Here is a 20,183-nt window from a genome sequence, read left to right as displayed (position 1 = left end):
AAAGACTACAGATTTTACTCTATATTCTTTTTGATAAAATCCCTTTTATGTCCAAACTAATCTTTCCTCAATTCTCAAATAATCTTGAAATACCCTTTACTTATTCATGTTACCATATTCCAAGTTGTCAAATAAAGACATCAAAATAATAGCAACAACCTAAAATGTGAAACATGAAATGTAATTTGGTCTGTCACAGTTCTCTGATTGACAGAATGTCTTTAGATTGACTGAATATATTTAGAATATTTTTCTGAGGAGTGTTCTGTAACTGTAAGCAGGACAACCTTGACAAAAAAATCTAAGAATGCAAAAGATAACAAAGTTGCTCTATAAATTTTTGAACAGTGGAACTTATGTTATTCACCATTACCTACCATATGTCCTGAATTTGGAAGAAAGAGGATAAGAAAAATAGAACACAAATTCCATGTATTTTTAGAGATTGTATAGGAAATAAAAAACAAAATTTGGTCTCTCATGTACCTGTTATACGTATGAAATGAGAAAAGTTAATGTTAACAATTTCTCCACCTGTAAGATGCATACTAATCACATTTATTCTTACAAATTTCACATTTTTTCCAAAGATCCTAAGAGAATATTAAGTGGATCTTTGAAGGAAACTTTTTTTACATTCTTACTCTAAGTTCTTCAGTCTGAGATTTCATTCTTAGAGTATATATAAACAATAAACCAAAAGTTCTGACAAAATCCCTAAAAATGCTTTCTGCGTAAGTGATTCCCACCCACCCTGAGTTTCAATACAGAGTTTCCATAACTTTCCCGGACCTTCCTGCTGACTTCTTAGGTAATTGTAGAATGTTTCTTTGGTGTTAGTAAGATATTTTATTAATTTATTCTCTTAATCTTCAACAGTATTATTTTCAAATCTTACAAAATTATTATAACTCAACATTTTTAGAAATGGGTAAGAGGTTGCTTGCATATTTCAAGCCCCTTAGTTTCCAGGATTATTTCAAATTGTGTTTTATGCCACTGAGGGAAGTCTTTCTACCTCCCTCTTCCTATTCTTTTCTCCCTTGAGGAAAACCTACATTACTAACAAATTGTAAATACTTCAATACATCCTACCTCCCAGGGAAAGTCTATGTTTTCCCTTAGGAATTAACAAATGAATACACTATTCCTCATTTTTTTTTTTCTTTCCTCCAGCCAGGAAGGAAATCAAAACAAACTTCTTGGGTTATGTTATAATTTTCAGCTTCCACCCAACATCCCTATTAATAATAGGTGACTTTGCTCGACTCATAGGTGAACTAAGAGCACAGTTACTGGCATTTTCTGTCCTTTAGGCAATTATTTCTATAATTAAAGTGATATCTGAACCATGTGCTACCTTGAAAATACAAGACTGTGGGAATTGAAACTAACTAAATATTTAAGCAGTAAGTGGCAATAGAAGCCACCAAACCCTGCATGTCATGTCTCTGCTGCAGTACTGCTTAAACTATACAGTGAAAGACCATTTTTTTAAACATTCTGTTTTTTTGTGGACCAAAAAAAAATGATCATCCAATACCTGATCGATCATATGCCTCACCAGGTGATTTTGACTACTGAAATATTCTATATTGTGTGCTACAATAAGAATCCTCTGATAATACACTTGGAAGTTGAAACAATGGCTGGCCCATTGTTATAAATTTTCTATATGCTTGCTTTCAATTTTTTGCTCTATTCTTGGATGGACTAGCAAATACATTTCACAGAAAGGTGCACACTAAGGAATACACTTTGAGTGACAGTGTTAAAGAGGAACTATTAGAAATATTTATTGAGAACAGTGAGACACAATTATATTTCTATGGGGATAAGAGTTAATGCATAAAATGTTGACCATTAAGTCCCTTTCCTGGTGTGATAGTATAAAGAGTCAGGTATTGCCGCCATTTTTCAAGTTTCTATCTTTGGTTCACAAGCAAAACTAGCTGCTCTCCAGATCATTGAACTATCGGTAAACTGCCACAATGATTTCATTTGCAAACACTGATAATAATCTTAGCCAAATGTTTAAGACAAAGACCCCGTGATAAATATCAACCAAGGGCTATGGACTCTATTGTGTTACCGCAAAACACTATAGTCTTTGACTGTCACTTAACTTTACAAAACTACACTTCTCCTTTGCAAAATAAGCTGGTAAATCAGATTATCTGTTGAGCAGAGTACTTTCATGTCTGAAATTATAGATTCATTGCCCCCTTCAAAATATTAGTCTCCCAGCTTTCAATTATGATAAGAAAGCTCTCAAGTGAAAATAAATCAATTACAGCTTCTACATTTTTTGTTGAAGATTTCCCAGAATAACCTAACATTGAAAGAAACATTACTGAAGGCAATAATAAAATGTAGAAAATAATGTCCATTATTGTAACCATGGGAAATAACTCAAACATTAATTAGCTTCTTAATTAGGATAGTGAATCACAATTGAGTCACTTAAATTCAAATAGATGGACTACAGTATTCTTCAAAACTTAGGATTTCACTCTTAATATTTTTAAATGTAGCCTCATTTTGTGTTTCTCTAGATAAATACAGTATAATAAGTGGAGCTATGGAGACAAGTGAGCTACATTTACTCTAATGGCTTACATTAGAAGGGTTAATTTCTATAAACTGACATTATAAAGAAAGTCTGAATGAGACGGGAAGTGATATCCAGATAAAATAACTCTAAGAAAGGGTCTCCCTGGTGGCTCAAGGGGTTGAGACATAACATACAAAGCTATCTGCAGCCACTGCAGCACAAGTTCCATCCCAGGGCAGGGAGCTACCCACATGGAGCAGCAGACCTCTCCTGACTTGCCCTCTGCTCCCCTCATAAGTGTATTTCAGTCAGTCTGCCTGTTCTGTTCCCCACTCTGTCTCTGGTGAATCCTTTCACCCCCCCACCTCTGGCATGTAACCCAATTCTTGCATGCATAAATAAATCTTAAAACAAATAACTCTAAGAAAGTTTTGAAGGATGAAGTTCCTAATGTAAATGGCTGTCAAGACTAAGAAAGAAAGTAAAAAATTAGAAGAGAAAATAAAGATTCCCTGTGGACAGTGACCCCATTAACGACCCTAAGGCATTTTATGGTGAGCAAGTGGAGGAGAAAACACTCTAGAAGAGCTGTTGGAAATTGTTCAAAAAGTATTGGAAGATAATTTTGTGGCTGCCCACAAAATGTGAAGGAGTTGAAAAACAAAGTTGGAAAAATTCATGAGAGGGTGAAAAGATTATTTCCCAAGTATTTTGCTGGCATCAAAGAATATATCCAACTGAGTCATAATGATCTAAAGAATATACTTCAAGCTGAATTTCAACCCAAGTATATTAGATCCATTCGGTTATAGAAACAGATGACCCTAAACACTCCAAGGAGATGAGATATAAAATGCTTTATATGTTTTCTAAACAGCATGATCATCTACAATCTCATTCATTCCGATTGTGTAATTGTCCTTTGATCTGCTCAAAAATTTAAGTTGATAGATAATTCCAGTAGTGCAACTTCTAATGAGAGAATGACTTTTTATAGTACCAACAATTAAGATCAATAGTTTCTCTCAGAAAACTTTATGAAAATAATGGCCACTTACTGAAAAACTTATTTCATATATTATGTGCCATGTTACTCATCTGGTTAATCTTTAGGATGTCTCATAGAAAAGAATACCGTCAAAAAGTTCTTGCTATATATATCCCTCCCTTTTCCCATATGACACCTTATTATATATCACAAAATGATATGTACTTCTTAAAATGACACATATAGACATAGTTCTTTCTAAATTAGATCCATACTATATATGTTATTCTTTCTGTCAATTGTAACATACATGCTATAAATAGACTTATGAATCACTCCCTGATTTAAATGCCATGTTGTCTGTTACAGCTATTCTTTTTTTTAGTTATTGATATGTCAGATTTTAATTTTTCTCTTGCCCTTTATCAAATTCATTGTACTCAATATGACTAGAAAAACCTTTTTTGCACTATATTTTCATGCTGATATTTACCTATTCAAGATCTAACATAGATTAAAACTCAAGTATTTTTTAAATCCATGTTCACATTTATATAATATATATGTGAAAAAGTTCTACATTCGTAGACTTACTCATCTGTGCTTCCTTACCATTTGCAGCTAAAGTGTCTCACATCCCACACTCCAAAATTTCAATATTTTCAATTCCGACAATGCACAGAAATCAAACCTACCATCTTGCTCTTTCTTTAGAAATTAAGGCATGGTTAACTCCATGTTAGAAAACTTTACCCTTTGTATTGTATTTTGTAGGTAAATATTCATGAAATAAGTTAAACTGTATATCTCTTTCAGATAATATTGCATATTTTTAAATTGATAAACATACATTTTAAAGGGCTTTGGCATGTGGAGAGAGAAAACTAGGAAGGAAAGCTGTTTCACTAAATGTTTTTCTAATAATGGGAGGGTAGTTAAATTGTCACTTTTTGAGGGTTTTTTAAATAATAAACTCTTTAGGATTTTACAACCATTTTCTCCATTAATCCTCAAAACCATCAGAGTGTAGAGACATTAATATTCATTCTTTAAACTAAGTGACAAAGCCAGAATTTAAACCATCATCTGCCTTGTCATAAAACAATAATGTTTTTTAGCAAAATACCATGCAAACCACTCAAAAATGTGTTGGGCATGTTGCAAAGTACCATCTGACAGTGTGCATGTTAATATGCATGCGGTTTTTATTTTGACCATCATCTAAAGTGTTCTGAACACCAGAGAGTATTGAAGAGCAGAAATCACCCCTTTTATATTTCTCTGTAGATTCTAGTAGAAAGTAATTCTTAATGGTGTGAAAAGCGGAAATACATGGGGCCATTTTTACAGTAGGTCAATAATGCCTAGTAGGAAAAAAAAAAAAAAAAAGTCTTATTTCTACTGTGCCAAAGACTGTTGTTTTATAAACCCATAAAAGACTGGTTTTCCTCTTCACAAGGACTAATGATTCCAGGTTTTCATCATAAGTTAGAATTCAGTAAACGGTTACCTTCAGGCAAGGATAACTTATGCTTGCTAACAATAACTTTTTTTGTTAAACCACTTACCTTATTATCCTCTTTTTCTCCCATCATCCCTCCCAATTTTTATTCCTCATGGAATATATTTTATATTTCTTCTGAAACCATGTATCCTGAGTTGTAATTCTTTGATCCCAAGTAAACACTTAATTGCTTCTCATGTCAGCTCTTTATTTTTATATAACAACTAATATACTGCATGCAAAAATGGTTTCAGTAGTCAGGAAATCCTTGCTCTGCCTCCCATCACCCCAGCATGATTCACATATGTGACAACTACTCTGTCTGAATGCTTTACATAATTTACCTACCTTTTTCTTTCCTATATTAAGTAGGTCTATTTTCTAGCATAAATGGGATGCTAGAAAAGATTCTCTGCAGAGTTTTAAAAGGAGTGTTTAACTCTCCTACATCCTCTTTCCTTCTAGTGAGGTTCGAAGTATCATAGTCCATATTTGAATACTACTTTGACATCAGTCAAGGTAGTAAGAACAGCAACAAAGGCTAATATTTTCATTTGATTTAACAACACTTTCTCATTGGAGGTTACTGGAGAAATTATTACTTTACATGCTCATGTTGACAACTGTGCAAATGGCCATTCCTACCTTTGAAGAAATTCTAAAACTGATTCATACAACAAGATTGGTATAATCTGTTCAGAATAGGGCCTAGCTTTTAATTTGGTTCAAGGTGACCCCTGCTTCTAGTATTTGAGTTTGGTTTAATACCTTTTTCTGGGCCTGGACTCATTTGCTCATATTTGACAACTAGAGTAGGAAGAAGGGACTGGACAACTCTGTTGATATTCAGTTATAAAAAAAGATAATAGTTTCCATCTTGAACATTCTTTTTGTCACTTTCTGATCACTTGTTCTGGGGAAGCCAGCTGTCATGTCATAAGGCAGAACTATGTAGCAAGCCACGTAGGTGAGTTTGGAAGCAGATTTTTTTGAAGACTGCCAATAACCTTAGGGGAGAGTTGGAGACAATACTTCAGTCCTATTTGAATCTTGAGGTGACTGTACTTCAGCCAACAGTTTGCAGACACAGTGGAAAATCTGAGTCACAGAAACCTGAAACCAGCTTCTTAATCACAGAAACTGGGAGATCATAAATATTTGCTATTTTTAGCCACTAAATATGAGTGTAATTGGTTACATGGAAATAGAGAACTAATACAGATTTTGATTCCAGGAGAGGGGTGTTGTATAACAAATACCAAAAAATGTGAGAATGACTTTGGAACCAGGAAGTAGAAAGGGGAGGGAAGAAATTTGATTAACTTGATAGATAAGGCTAACTGCATAAAGCAGATTATTCTTAGAAGCCTGGATTTAAGGATGTTGAATGCAAAGGCTCAGAAGCAAGTAAAGGTGACTAATACAGAAAGGCAGAGATTTAACAACATTGTTGCCTGCAGTTATATATCATAGAAATATTTCAAATACCAAATGGAAGGGGGTGATCTAGCAAGGAATTTCTAAGCATGGTCTTGAAGGTACCACCTTGCTTCTGCTAATATGCTGTAGAAAATACAAGAGGAGATAGAAAAACAGAAAGAATGGCTTAAACAGAGAGGCTAGACTTGATGGTTTTATAGATCCTCAACCTTTTCAGAAGCTAACAAATCACAAATTTTCAAATAGTTGTCGAGGAAACACTACATACAGTTTAGGTGGAAAAACTTGGTCAAAAAATGAAGCCAAGGGTATAACTATAATATCTTTTAAAGTTTAAAAATATCAAAGTTAGTACCTCATTGTATTCAGTCAAGCAAAAGTATTTTTAAAGTTGTGCTTCCAGGGTCCTCTCATCAAACAATTGAAGGACTAGGACATTGTTCCCAGAATCTCATAGCGGGAATCTAAAACAGAGAAGTATACTTCTTTCCAAGAGATTCATGGGTATGGCTTTGTCTAATGGAGAAACATCAATTGACTTGACTAAAGGGCATATAGAAGTGCTATAGATTAAAGATACATCTTTTGACCCCATAAGTCTACAGGCAGAATTGAGACCTAGAGAATTGCTTACCTGCAAATTGTTATTTTTCTTAGAAGAGAAAATCATTCAGAGATCAGAATCAAGACCACAGAGAGCAGAGTCAAAAACACAAAGCATTCCAGCTCCATCCACGTTGCTGCAAATTACATGAGTTTATCTTTTTTTTTAAAGATGTATTTATTTATTTATACAAGCACTGGGTACAGTCAGAAGTGCAGGAGGGTAAGAGAATTCACCAGAGCCAGAGCGGGGAGCAGAGCGGGAGAAGGACCGAAGTACACTGCTGAGGGGAGCAGCGGGTGGCAGGAGAGGTCTGCACGCCATGCGGGACCCTCCTCTGGTGCCCGGGGAGCAGCCAGGGATAGAACAGGTGCCGCAAAGGCCGCAGGCAGCTTCGCAACCCAGGGCTCAACCGCTGCACCACTGGGGAGGCCCAGTTTATCTTTTTTTGATCACTGAGTAATATTCCATTGTGTTTATGTATCACATCTTCTTGATCCAGTCATCTATTTTGGGGCATTTGGGTTGTTTCCATAGCTTAGCTATTGTAAATAGTGCTGCTATAAACATAGTGTGCAGGTGCCCTTTTGAATTAATATTTCTGTGTCCTTTGGGTAAATACCTAGGAGTGGAATTGCTGGATCATATGGAAGCTCTATGTTTAGTAGGTCCAGAAATCTCCACACAGCTCTCCACAGTGGTTGGACCAATTTGCACTCCCACCAGCAGTGCAAGAGAGTTCCTTTTTCTCCACATCCTCGCCAACATTTGTTGTTGCTAGTTTTTCTTAATATGTGCCATGCTCAGTGAAATAAGCCAGAAAGAAAAAGAAAAATACTGCATGGTCTCACTCATAGCAAGAATTTAGAAAATCTAAATAAGGGACCAGGAAAAAACCTAATTATAATAAAATAAAAATCAAAATCAACAAGCAACTATAAACCAGAGACACACTACAGGGTGGGGGGAGAAGGGAGTAGGATCAAAACCAGGGGGGTGGGAATTGTATGGGGACTATAACCAAGATGAAAATGCATACATTGTGCAAAAATAAAAAAAAAATGATGTAAAAATGTATATTTAAAAAAAAAACACAAAGCATTTTTCTCAGGCATTAATAATTAATCAAAGATGTCTCTTCTGTGGCCAAATGGGAATTTTTGTGGGTTAATTACCTCGCTTTTGTTGCTGTATTAAATGTGTCCCTTTATTTTCCATAGTCAGATGTTTTGACATCCAGAAGCTTGCATAGCCTGAAGGGACTGCCAAGCCAATGTTAGCCAATTCCTAAAAATAACAAATAAGTTGCCCCTACAGTTACTTTTCGAATACAAACCCACCGAATCAACCAGGCTATTTTCCCATTACCCTAATTTCTCCAGGGCCAGTTATCACACAAGGGGCAACCCATACAACTCAGTGAAATTACTCAAACTGGTCACTAAATCTGCATACCCTACCTCACCTCTTCCTTCTTGCAGAAATCACAATAAAAGTTTTCAGCCCATATTTTCTTGTCCCTTCTACCTCTTGACTGACTTTATACCACCTATTTCTAGAGAAATGTGAGTATGAATTTCTTTCTTCAGCAAGGCCATCTCCATGTCTACATGTCTTGCTATCTCTGATTAAAAGAAAATCCAGAGTATCATTAAAACAACCTCATTTAATCCTCAGTGAACAGAAGTGTCTAATGTTGCCACCTGTGCTATTTGACCATTGAATATTGGGTGTTAATGGAGTAGATAATTGTCTATTTATTATCTTAGACCTACAGTTAAAGTGAGGTCACACACGAGGAGCCGTACTTAAGACACTGTAGTCAAGTAGCCTCATCCACACTGAGACCTGATTTAGAAGATGAAATTCTAGATTATGAGCTGATTTTGTAATGGCATGACTTTGGGGAAATTTGAAGGAGATGGATTAGATATCCATGAATCACTGGGGTGAGTAAGCAGATTAAAGTGAGTAAAAACATCCCAAACGGTCACCACTTTTTTGTGGGGGGACATTTGATGCCCTTCCCTTGGATTTTGTTGACTTGTTTTTAATTATTATAATATAAAAGCAGTGATGGGATGCTACTTCTGAGGTTAGGCTATAAAAAGACTGTGACTTTCTTGGCCACTATCACATTCATTCTTGGTTCACTAACTGCAGGAAACTAGCTGTCATATTGTGAGACAGCCTTGTGGATACATGAAGTTAATGAGTTTGGAAACAAATTTTCTGATGTTTGCCAACAAACATGTGAAGGAGCTTGAAAGCAGATTTTTTATACCCAGTTGAGTCTTGAAATGACTAATGTCCCAGCCAACAAATTGACCATAATTTTAGAACAGACATAAGCAAGGGACACCCAATACAGTAAACAGAGATCCCAAACCTCAGAAATTGTGAGCTAGTAAGTTTATTGTTTTAAGTTAGTAAATGTTGGGATTTTATGAGAGAGAGAGAGAAAGAGAGAGAGAGAGAGAGAGAGAGAGAGAGAGAGAGAGAGAGAGAACAATAGATAACTAATACAGACTTTTACTTTAATTTCCTTTTCTGGTTGTAGGCTTAAATACAGTCAGTCTGTAAAAACACATTTAGGGTAGATGAGAACATGCTCAGAAAATATTTATTGAGAATGAATAAGTTATTAATAGTTTAGTGAATTGGTAGTAATGTTTTGAAAATCTTCTCGTGGATTAGAAATAATCCCTAATGTGTTCTGTGGTTGGCAAGTTTTATTATTTTTCATGAATTTTAAGTATTAAACTAAAACTTTGAAACCTTAAAAAATGTGTTTAATTTAATTTTATTATTTATTTTAATATTTGTTTATTTTTATTCCTTTACTTTTACTTATATTATTTTGATTTTATTATTTAATCATATTATTACTTTTAATATTATTGCAGTAACATTGGTTTACATGGCTGCATTATTATGGTGAATGGATAAGGGTGGTGGGAGTGGTATGCTAATCTACATCTGATATACATCCAAAAATTTAGTTGTAAGTAGGAGACTAACATGATGATTAGAGTTTATATTTTTAAGAAAACATAACTTTTATTTTGTTTCTTTGTATAATTTTGTAATCTATACAGAATAAAACTTCCTCCTCAGTCTCAAAATCTGAGCCAAATTGTGGGTGGGGTTCATTCTACTTTTTCAGCATGTTTACAGTAATACATTTGGGTTAAGTCTTCTATATTATCCCCTTGCTATTAAAGAATTTTATGTATTTTGGTTAATATTTTCAAAACAATATAGTCGGCATATACTGTCTCTTAACGATGCTACACATTTTATCATTTATGTTTAATCACTTTTGTTTTTTTCCTTGGAAACATTGTACAACATATGTGTTGCTTTGAATGGCTGTTACCATGTTATTTAAAACAGGAAATATAGCAAGATACCTCTACATACTTATCAGAATAGCTAAAATCTAGAAAACTAGCATTACCAAGGGTTGACAAGGATATTGAACAACAGGAACTCTAATCCACTGCTGTTGGAATTACAAAATGGTGCTGTCACTTTGGAAAACAGTATGGCCATTTTTTTATAAAATTAAACATACTTTTGCTACAACATCCAATAATGATGTTACTTGGAATTTACCCAAAGGAGTTAAAAACATACCCACACAAAATTCTGCACATCGAATGTCTGTAGTTTAAACTATGTTTATAGTTTATAGCAGCTTTATTCATAATTGCCAAAACTTGGAAGTAGTCAAAATGTTCTTCAGTAGGTGAATGAATAAATAAACTCTGGTAAATCCAGACAGTAGGATTGTATTCAACTCTAAAGGGAAATGAGCTATAAAGCATGAAAAAAACATGGAGGAACTATAAATGCATATTACTAAGTGAAAGAAGATCATCATAAAAAGCATTTTCCATCACATTTCTTAATGTATTTTTTAAAGTTTTCATTTATTTATTTTTGTGTAGAAGAACTGGAGTGCAGGCTAGAGGTGCAGGGTGTGAGAGGATTCACCAGAGACAGAGTGGGGAGCAGAACAGGTGGATTTACTGAAATACACTGTTAAGGGGAGCAGTGGGCAAGAAAGGAGAGGTCTGCTGTGCCACGTGGGTTAGCTCCCTGGCTGGGGATCGAACCCTGTGTATGGCCGTGTAGCTCTGAGACTTACTATTAAGCCACCAGGGAGGCCCCTTAATAATACTTTGGAAAAAATTTAATTATATGTAAAACTAAATAATGCAGTATTTTTGAATATATGGAAATCATTCAACTCTATAAAGAAACTGTAAGAATAGTACAAATAATCATTTACCCTAAATCATTTGAACATGAATTGCCAACATACTGCTACATCATTAAAAATATCTCCTGTGTCTTGAATGTACTGTTCATATAAAGAAAATAAAGTAATAAATATGATTTAATGCACAGAATTATTTAAAGTTTTCCCATTGTCTCAATAATCTCCATTTTAGCAGAACATCTTTTTCAAAATATGCCACATATGATTATCTTGTCTTTTTGGTTTATATTCATCTGTAGCACCTAATCTTCTTTTGACTTTGAGGACTGATGTTATTTTTGATTTATAGATCAATCATTCAGTAAAATTCTCTAAATTTAACTTGCCTAATGTTTCCTTTGGTGAGATTCTGGTTAGGATCATTGTAATCTCCATGTGATCTATGAATTTTATTTGTAAAAAAATTCCATTTATTTCCCATATAAATTTGATTATTGGAATAAGAAACTCTTTAAGTGCCTCTTTTGAAAAAACACTTTTCACTATTATAATCAATAAGTCATTGGGGAGGTGTTTTAAACTATGTAAACATCCAATAGCTTATCAAACTTTCATTCACTTATTTTAGCATTGGTTGATATTATTTGGATGATTTTTTTTTTTTTTGCTTATTCTCAAATTTTGATTAGTAAATTAACCATTTTTTTCCAGTTTTATTGGATGGTATTTTATTCTAATGAAAAGCTTTCTAGTTTTTTCTTTTTTTCTTTTTTTCATTTGTTCACTGATGTATTTTCACAGGCCAGTGAATAGCACTTCATGCTGTTTTGGTGTCTTTTTCACCTTTACATAATCACCATTCTTTCAGCACTTCCTTACTCAGGCATATCATGGTATTTAAGGATCATGATGTGTACTTTGTACCCTAGCCCAGAATTTACCATGTCTTCAAATAGTTTTATTCCTTTCAGTGGAGAGTCAAATTTAGAAGCTGAGATCTGTGATGTAAGTTTGCTCACAGCTTCTGAGGTGTTGTTACTCTAAGACTCTCTATGGAACATGCACTCACACATGCACATCTGATTTAATTTTAATCCCTATCTATATATACAGAAAACTTTGAGTTATATAGTAATACTTTCTATTTCAGTTTTCCATACAAGATTCATTCTAGTTGTCTCCCTTTGCAAATTTACAAATCCCTTTCATGACAGCCAGGGAAATGGTGTGTTATCCTTATAGTATGTATTTATTTGACTTCTTCCCCTACATGCAGCATCACTGCAGCCTTCTTACATCTATCCTTTCCTTCACCACAGGTCAGTCTTTAATACCTGTTCCAGTTCCTACATTCCACACCCTCTAAAACAAATGACACACTTACTGGATTGCTGTTGCCAATACTACTCACCAAAATATGGATGCCACACACTCATAGTAAACCGAAAATCTGAACCAGGCAACTTATTGAGTCAGGAACACACCAGCACATCCCTGGTCACACACTGAGGGACCAGTCATGGAGTAGGTTTGCAAGACAAGATTTAGCTGCTTAGTGAGCAGCCCTCTTGCTACTTATTATCAGTAATAAACAAGCATGATTGATTATGTGACAATGGCAGGAGGAGCAGGGTCCAGGAGAGACAAAGGCTCATCTACTTTATGTGAAACTGGGGGGACATGTCAACCACATATCCAGGGAGGACTTCCAATGCTGGTACTTGATGTTATTTATGAGCTCTTCCCAGACCACCTCAGACCATGGCCACATAATCAGTCAACAGCTACCTAGGCATTCCCAGCAGCCTCATGATATGGGTCATTGTCTTAAGGCCATCATGGAGGAGGACCTTATTCAAATCCTTCACACACATGGGTGCATAGTGAGGACATACACCCCCCAGGTATAGAGGCCCCAAGCTGTAGAAAGACCACAGCAGCTGCCACCACTGACCCCAGCACAGTGCCCATCTCAGGACTTCAGCCTCTGACAAGCTCACTAGGCCACCTCCACCCCACTATCACACACTTGCACACAAGAATTTCTAACCACATCTCCCCTCTGTGAGACCTTCCCCATCCACCTCTCAGCTTCAGGGGCCATGCAAAGCCACTGATCACACCTTTGCATACCCTCCTGATTCTGCTGGTGACTTAACTCCTGAGCCAGGCTGCTGCCACCTCTGATGTTTCCCTCACTGTGTTTCATTTTAATTTCAGTTGAGTCTATCTGAGAGGTCAAGCTATAGTAATGGGTCAAGCAGAAATCTCTCTACTCTTAATCTCCTTAGCTTTGTGAAGCAGGTATTCTTGAAAATGTATATCTGATTAACTGCTGCACCTAGACTCAGAATATTGAGAACATCGTGATTAGAAGAGAAAAATTAAATATTTTTGAGCAGCAATAACAACAAAAAAAAACACTAAAGGAAAGGAAGTCCTTGACTATTGTTTTGAAATTGTTTTCTAGAACATGTCATAATTTCTAAGGTTATGTATAGTCTCTAGGCATTGTTAACATCCCCAAATGCTAATTACTGCTAAATTGCTTACTACAATGTTTTCCTAGCAGGCAGCCTCAAAATGTCCCATTATCATGATTAAATATTTATTGAACTTGAAGTATGTCCTTTACACCATAAAGAAGTACTGGCAAAAGTTTCAACTCCAGAGGCAATCCTGTGCTTTGAAGTGTATCAAGGAAAATTATGCACTGGGGATTTTTTTCCTCAAATTCCATTATACTCTATTTGAGTGTATCTAAAAGATTTACTCTTTATAAATTTATTTATAAATTTTCTACTTTTCCAATAAACAACTGAACCTTTAAAGTAGCATATATTGGAAAAACCTCACAACTTCCCAGTATCACCATTCGTCTTTTGATAAAACTACTGCAACTGTAGGAGACAGGTTAAGTTTTCAATCACTGTGCTGAGTTGTGGAGCTAGATTTTTTTTTAATGAAGCATACAGAAATCAAACACTTATTGCCCATATTTTTGTATTAATTTCCATCGTCCTTCACAATGGCTGGTCACACTTTTCTATATCCTGCATTTTCTATCAGGTACACATATCATTTTTAAGGATTTAAAAATAGTTCTATGTGCATAGTCCAAATGTACCAATCACTTGTGATGTCCTGATTTCTTTGAAGCCATTGTCTATTTTCTCATTAATCCTAGAAAACTTGTAAACCTCATAGAAAGTAAACCAGTGGCTAATAAATCCTACTTTGAAAAAGAAGTTTAAAATAATGAAAAATCTATTTCTCATTTTATAATGTACAGTTTCACTTAATTGTATTCTGCTGTATGGGTGTTACTTTTCTCTCAGCATTAGTGCTAGTGAATTATTCTGCAAGGAATTCCCTTGGAGGCACTATGAAGCACTACATTTTTGAAAGACTAACATTTGGCAAACAGTTGAATTCAGTGATATTTCAAACAGAGATAAAAAACAAAAATGCACCATGCCCTATTTATACAGAGAATAAATGCTTTGTAACAAACATTTCAGGGTTTATGATTTATATCTGATCTTTAGAGAGCACTCAGCTTCTTTTCTCTTTCCCAGTAAGGGTACATCAGAAATACTGTTTTCCCTAAAGATAATAAAGGAATCCCTAACCACCTTCCAATGTTTCTTTATGCATATTGTGTAAGATTTGAAATAGTTCCGTATTCCTGAATTGCTCCACTTTCTCCATCCACATTTTAATCTGAAATTAGTTAAACTCTATTACAAACAAGATTAAGTGGAGTTCAGTATATATACCTTGGCATTAACAGCAAAAGACTGCATATCTGCTACAAATATGTACAGAGACCTATGTTTATTCATATATAGAGACATACAATGTGCATGTTCATTATTTGTATGTCACATAACAAATGGTCAGTACTTCCTATGATACTTTTTTTTTTTTATAGAGGCATGCTTTTATTTATTTGTTTGTTTGTTTTGTTTATACATGCACTGGGTACAGTCAGAAGCGCGGGAGGGTGAGAGAATTCACCAGAGCCAGAGCGGGGAGCAGAGCAGGCAGAAGGACCGAAGTACACTGCTGAGGGGAGCAGCGGGCGGCAGGAGAGGTCTGCGCGCCATGTGGGACCCTCCTCCGGTGGCCGGGGAGCAGCCGGGGATCGAACCGGCACCGCAGAGGGAGGCCGCGGGCAGCTTCGCAACCCAGCGCTCAACCGCTGCGCCACCGGGGAGGCCCATTTCCTATGATACTTTTACTTACTTGTAAGTCCTAGTATCATCCTTCCCTACTTAAACATGTAGAAATAAATTTTGGACTGTATTTATTAGGCAAACTAAATAGAAAAATAGCAGAAGATCCAATTTTTTCCATAGTATATCCATTCATTCTGCCCACTGAGGCCAACCTTAATACCCATCTCCATTACTCCAAAGCATTAATCTAAGGAACTCTCATCAATTAACAGCATTACAGTGCAAATTAGGAACTCCAGCTAACTATTGAGAAGATGGAATAAATATTATTTGCCATATAATTTTAGTAAAATGAATATGTGTGTTTAATTAATATTGAGCAGAGACAGACTTATCTCTATGATTGCGTTCATTTCTTTAGGTGTGAGGCTCAAATCAAAGTATTTATCAGACTGAATTGTATCTGGGAGAGTTCAGTTCCTTGGGTTGCAGGACTGAGCTCTCCTTCATTGGACAGAGAGCACTTCAGATTCAAGAGGCCACTCACATTCTTTACAGAGAACCCTTTGCATCTCAAATTAACAATGGCATATTGAATTCTTCTCGTACATTCAATCTTTGACTTCCTCTTCTGCTTCCACCTTCCAGAGAAAACTCCCCACTTTTGGAAGCACCTGTGATTAGGTTAGACCCAACTAGATAAACTTTAAGTCAGTTGTATCCTATAATAGAGTGTAAACATAGGATTAAAGTCTCTCATCTTTACCATCCTAGGGATTTGTGTGGTATGGACACCATGGAATCTTGGGAATGGTTGTAAAATTCCTTCTACCATATAAGCTAAAACAGATTATGGAGTCAACAAGCAGAATCATCCAAACAAGAATATTTTAAGTAATTTTATTTTTATTATTTTTAATTTGTATGTATATAAAGTGCATGATTTTATTGTACTTCGTTTTGCTGATCATTGTGAGTGTTGTTTTGCTTTTGTTTGAATTTGTTTTGCTTTTGCTATGGTTACTAACTTATTTCTTAACTCACATATGGAGAACATAGGTAATGTTGTAATTTCTGACACTATTGCATAGCCAGCAGGTGATTTATTTATTCATAATATTACAAAATGCATATAGTTTGCACTTATGCATAAATAAATAAGGTTGTTGATATGCTATACGTAGAAGACACTTTATCAGGTAAAAATATTGAATATACTATAAAATTGATAAGATGTTTAAAAGCATTCAAAATACTTCCAACTCCCTATGGAAGAATGATTTCAATTTCTTCAAATGTGCTATACCACAAGGAATTTAGAGACATTTGCCAAATGTATTGGGCAATAACAATTCACCAGCCATGACTTTAGAGTAGACTGATTTGATTATTTTTCACTCTAAGTTAAAAGCAGACACTGAGAGGGAATTTGCTTAAATTAAGCACCTATAAATACCTCTTATAGGTTATGTAACATGATTTAATTTTATTTAGTTTTCTAATAATAACCTGACATCAGTTACCAAAGCTTGGATAAAAACACCCATAAATTATCGTTTGTGTATCGAACAAGATAGAATGAGACTAAACATGATATCCTAAAATTTATGTTTATTCATAAACAGAGTCACAAAATAGATGCAGGAGGTTGCACCTGTTTAAGGCACATACACTCCCAGATTGCAATTAACTGAGCTTCATCATCTTCTCTAGATGAGATTTCTGCAGTGGGATGGAGTTAATTAAGTGCATTCTATGAAAATAATTAGTGTTTGTGGGATATGTAAATAGAACTGCTGTAGTAGACGTACATGAAGATATTATATGGGAATTATTACATAGTCCTTCAGACTTCTGACATTCTCAAAGTAACAAGAATAAAAACATCCATATGCATGGATTGCAAAAATCTCCCTGTGAAGACAGCATTACCAAATTACCCAAGTTGATTAAAGCTGCAGCTGCAAAGTAAGGGTGCAATATTCAAGTGACTTTGTGTTTCCCCAAGTAAAATTGAAAATAAAATAGCTTTTCCCCAAGTTGCCTGAAATGTCAAGTAAAAGTGGTGTGCAAATTAAATTAACTAGAAAATTGTCTCAATTTTTTTCAGATACAATCTTAATTGCAAATGATTATAAAATAAAAATGGTCTTATTATCTCCTACTTTACCAAATATCAACCAATAGGAAATTAATTGACAAAGATAAACTATATTTTTGTAGTTTACCAAAATGAAATTTCTGAATGGAATTATATATGAATTTTTGGTAAAAAGCAACAAAAAGTTTGATCAGTTGAAGTTAACAGTCAGCTGATTTACTTCCAATATATTTTAGTAGTTTATGTCAATATTTTAACCTACATAAAACAAGATTATTAATTCTAGAAAATCATAGAAATTAAAGTCAAAGACACCAGAAGTATGATTTTGTGAAGTATGCCTTAACATAGAATCTCTTCACTATTGTTTGCCCTTGTGAGACAACTGCATTGAAGTATTTACCAGGCCTATTTGCAAACTTACCAGTGAGTGAGGCTGGCCTCTTCCACATGATAAAGTTTTAGGCTTGGAGTATAACTAACATGTATCTCTGCATCTGATTAAAATTAAGACAGTCTTTATATATGCCTATGTAACATCTTTGCTAGATCTTTCATATCTCTGTCCCCACACTTACTTGCAACTATGACTCTTAGAATAAGAACCAATATTACTACTAGTATTTATTCTACTAAGCATCGTAGCCTGGAATATGGATGGACATCACCTACAATTTTAGCAAATCATATGACTTTTTAATGTTATATTGAAAGTATTTATTTTGCCAATATATTAGATAAATGTATCTTTGTTTTACCTTGACCTCCTGGCCCTTCATGAATCCATTTTTTTCCTAACAGGAATTTTGTGTCAAAATACAAACTCTATTTTCATAATTAACATTCAACAAGGCGTCTAATCAAAGCATCCCTTTCTCATTAGTACTTTTCTGACAGTTCCATCATTAAGTGGCAAGTGTTCCAGCAAATTGTGTTGATATCCTATCAGGTATGTCAATAACTTGATCTTCCCTTCCATTAAGTCAGATTAGGGACAAGAACCAATTTCCATTATGAAAATTTGCCTTAAAACAAGTGACACTGTTCCAGCAAAATTTCTAACAAAATGGATTAAGTATACTCTCCTTCCTATATATTCTACTTAAGTATCTTAAAATGCTATTTGAATAATTTGGTATTGATAAAGAATGTGAAAACTAAAAGTTCTTGAAATCAATTAGCTATTTGATCATTGTCAAGCTTTGACAATTTGCAAGGAAAAACAAATGTAAAATGTATACATGAAATTGAGGGGCATTATTGCTGTAGTACCATGGATAATTTAGGGTGGACTTTATTTACTCCTCCATCTATTATTTCATACGCTATATAATTTTGTATTTATTTATTGTTATAAATGTATAAAACTAATACTGTCCACCCTGATTATTAACCAATGAAGTTACACTTTTAATTATAATTATATATGCATATCAGTATACACATATACAAATATTAAATCTCTCATGACAGCATTCATATTTGTATATGAATGCTGTCATGAGAGATTTAATAATTTTCTCTTTGGTTCACTATGGTTTTAGGTTTTACATCCTCATTGCTGATTAATTCTTAATAGCTGTCTGATATTCAGTCTTCTTTCTAACATTTGTATTATATAGGATTTCACATAATTACATAAAGATATACCTCTCTTCAAACAATAAACAATAACTTTGCAAAGAAAAATTCCTTTCTTATGTAGCTGATGATAATGTGAACAAGACATCCCAAATTAAAGACTTAAATGTTATACTGTTCATGTACTAAAAAGCTCAAAAGTTGTGTAATATGATAATTGTATCTAGAGCTAAAAAATGAAAATGGAAGTAAGATTATTAAAAATGTAAGGATCTAGGGAGTTCCTGACTTTTAGAAAAGTTACTGGCAATCAATAGATTAGGTTGTCATTGTATAATTGCAAGGAGACACCTTGGAAAGTTAAGGTGTGATTTTACTAGAGTAAAATTTCCAAGCTGACATTACATCTTTAAGAATGACTATTGCAAGCAAATAAATTTTCTATAAATTTGACTATAAATTTGGTTTTGAAATATGAGTGATTAGATACAGTCCTTTTTTTCAATTCTCTCATTTCAACTCTTAAACATGGAATTCATGCTGCTTCAAGCTTTTGTGAAAATTTTCAAAAACATGAAAAAATGAAAGCATAGCAGAATAAAATACCTATGTCTTTATCATTTGAGTTTATCAGTGTTTAAAATCTTGCTATTGGTTCTTCCATTTTATGTATTTTGTGTATGTGTGAGCTTGTATTTTGCTGAACCACTTCAAGTAAATTGTGAAAAGAGCATTTCATTACTGAATACTTTAGCATGTGTCTTTGAAAAATAAGAAATATTTTACATAAATATATAATATTGTCACTATGAAGTTTATTAATGCATTTATTAGCAATAATTCTCTACTACTCTCCATTGCAGAAGTGATATTTTAATTGTCCCAGTTATATTCCAAGTATCTTTTGTAAGAATTTTCTATCACTGTCCAATCAAGATATCAAAATGACTTTTTGATTTAGAATATGTCCCAATTATTAAAATGACATTGACTTTGTTTAGG

This window comes from Talpa europaea (genome assembly GCF_964194135.1).
Source record: "Talpa europaea genome assembly, chromosome: 1".
Classification (NCBI taxonomy): domain Eukaryota; kingdom Metazoa; phylum Chordata; class Mammalia; order Eulipotyphla; family Talpidae; genus Talpa; species Talpa europaea.
This window is presented reverse-complemented; position numbering follows the sequence as displayed.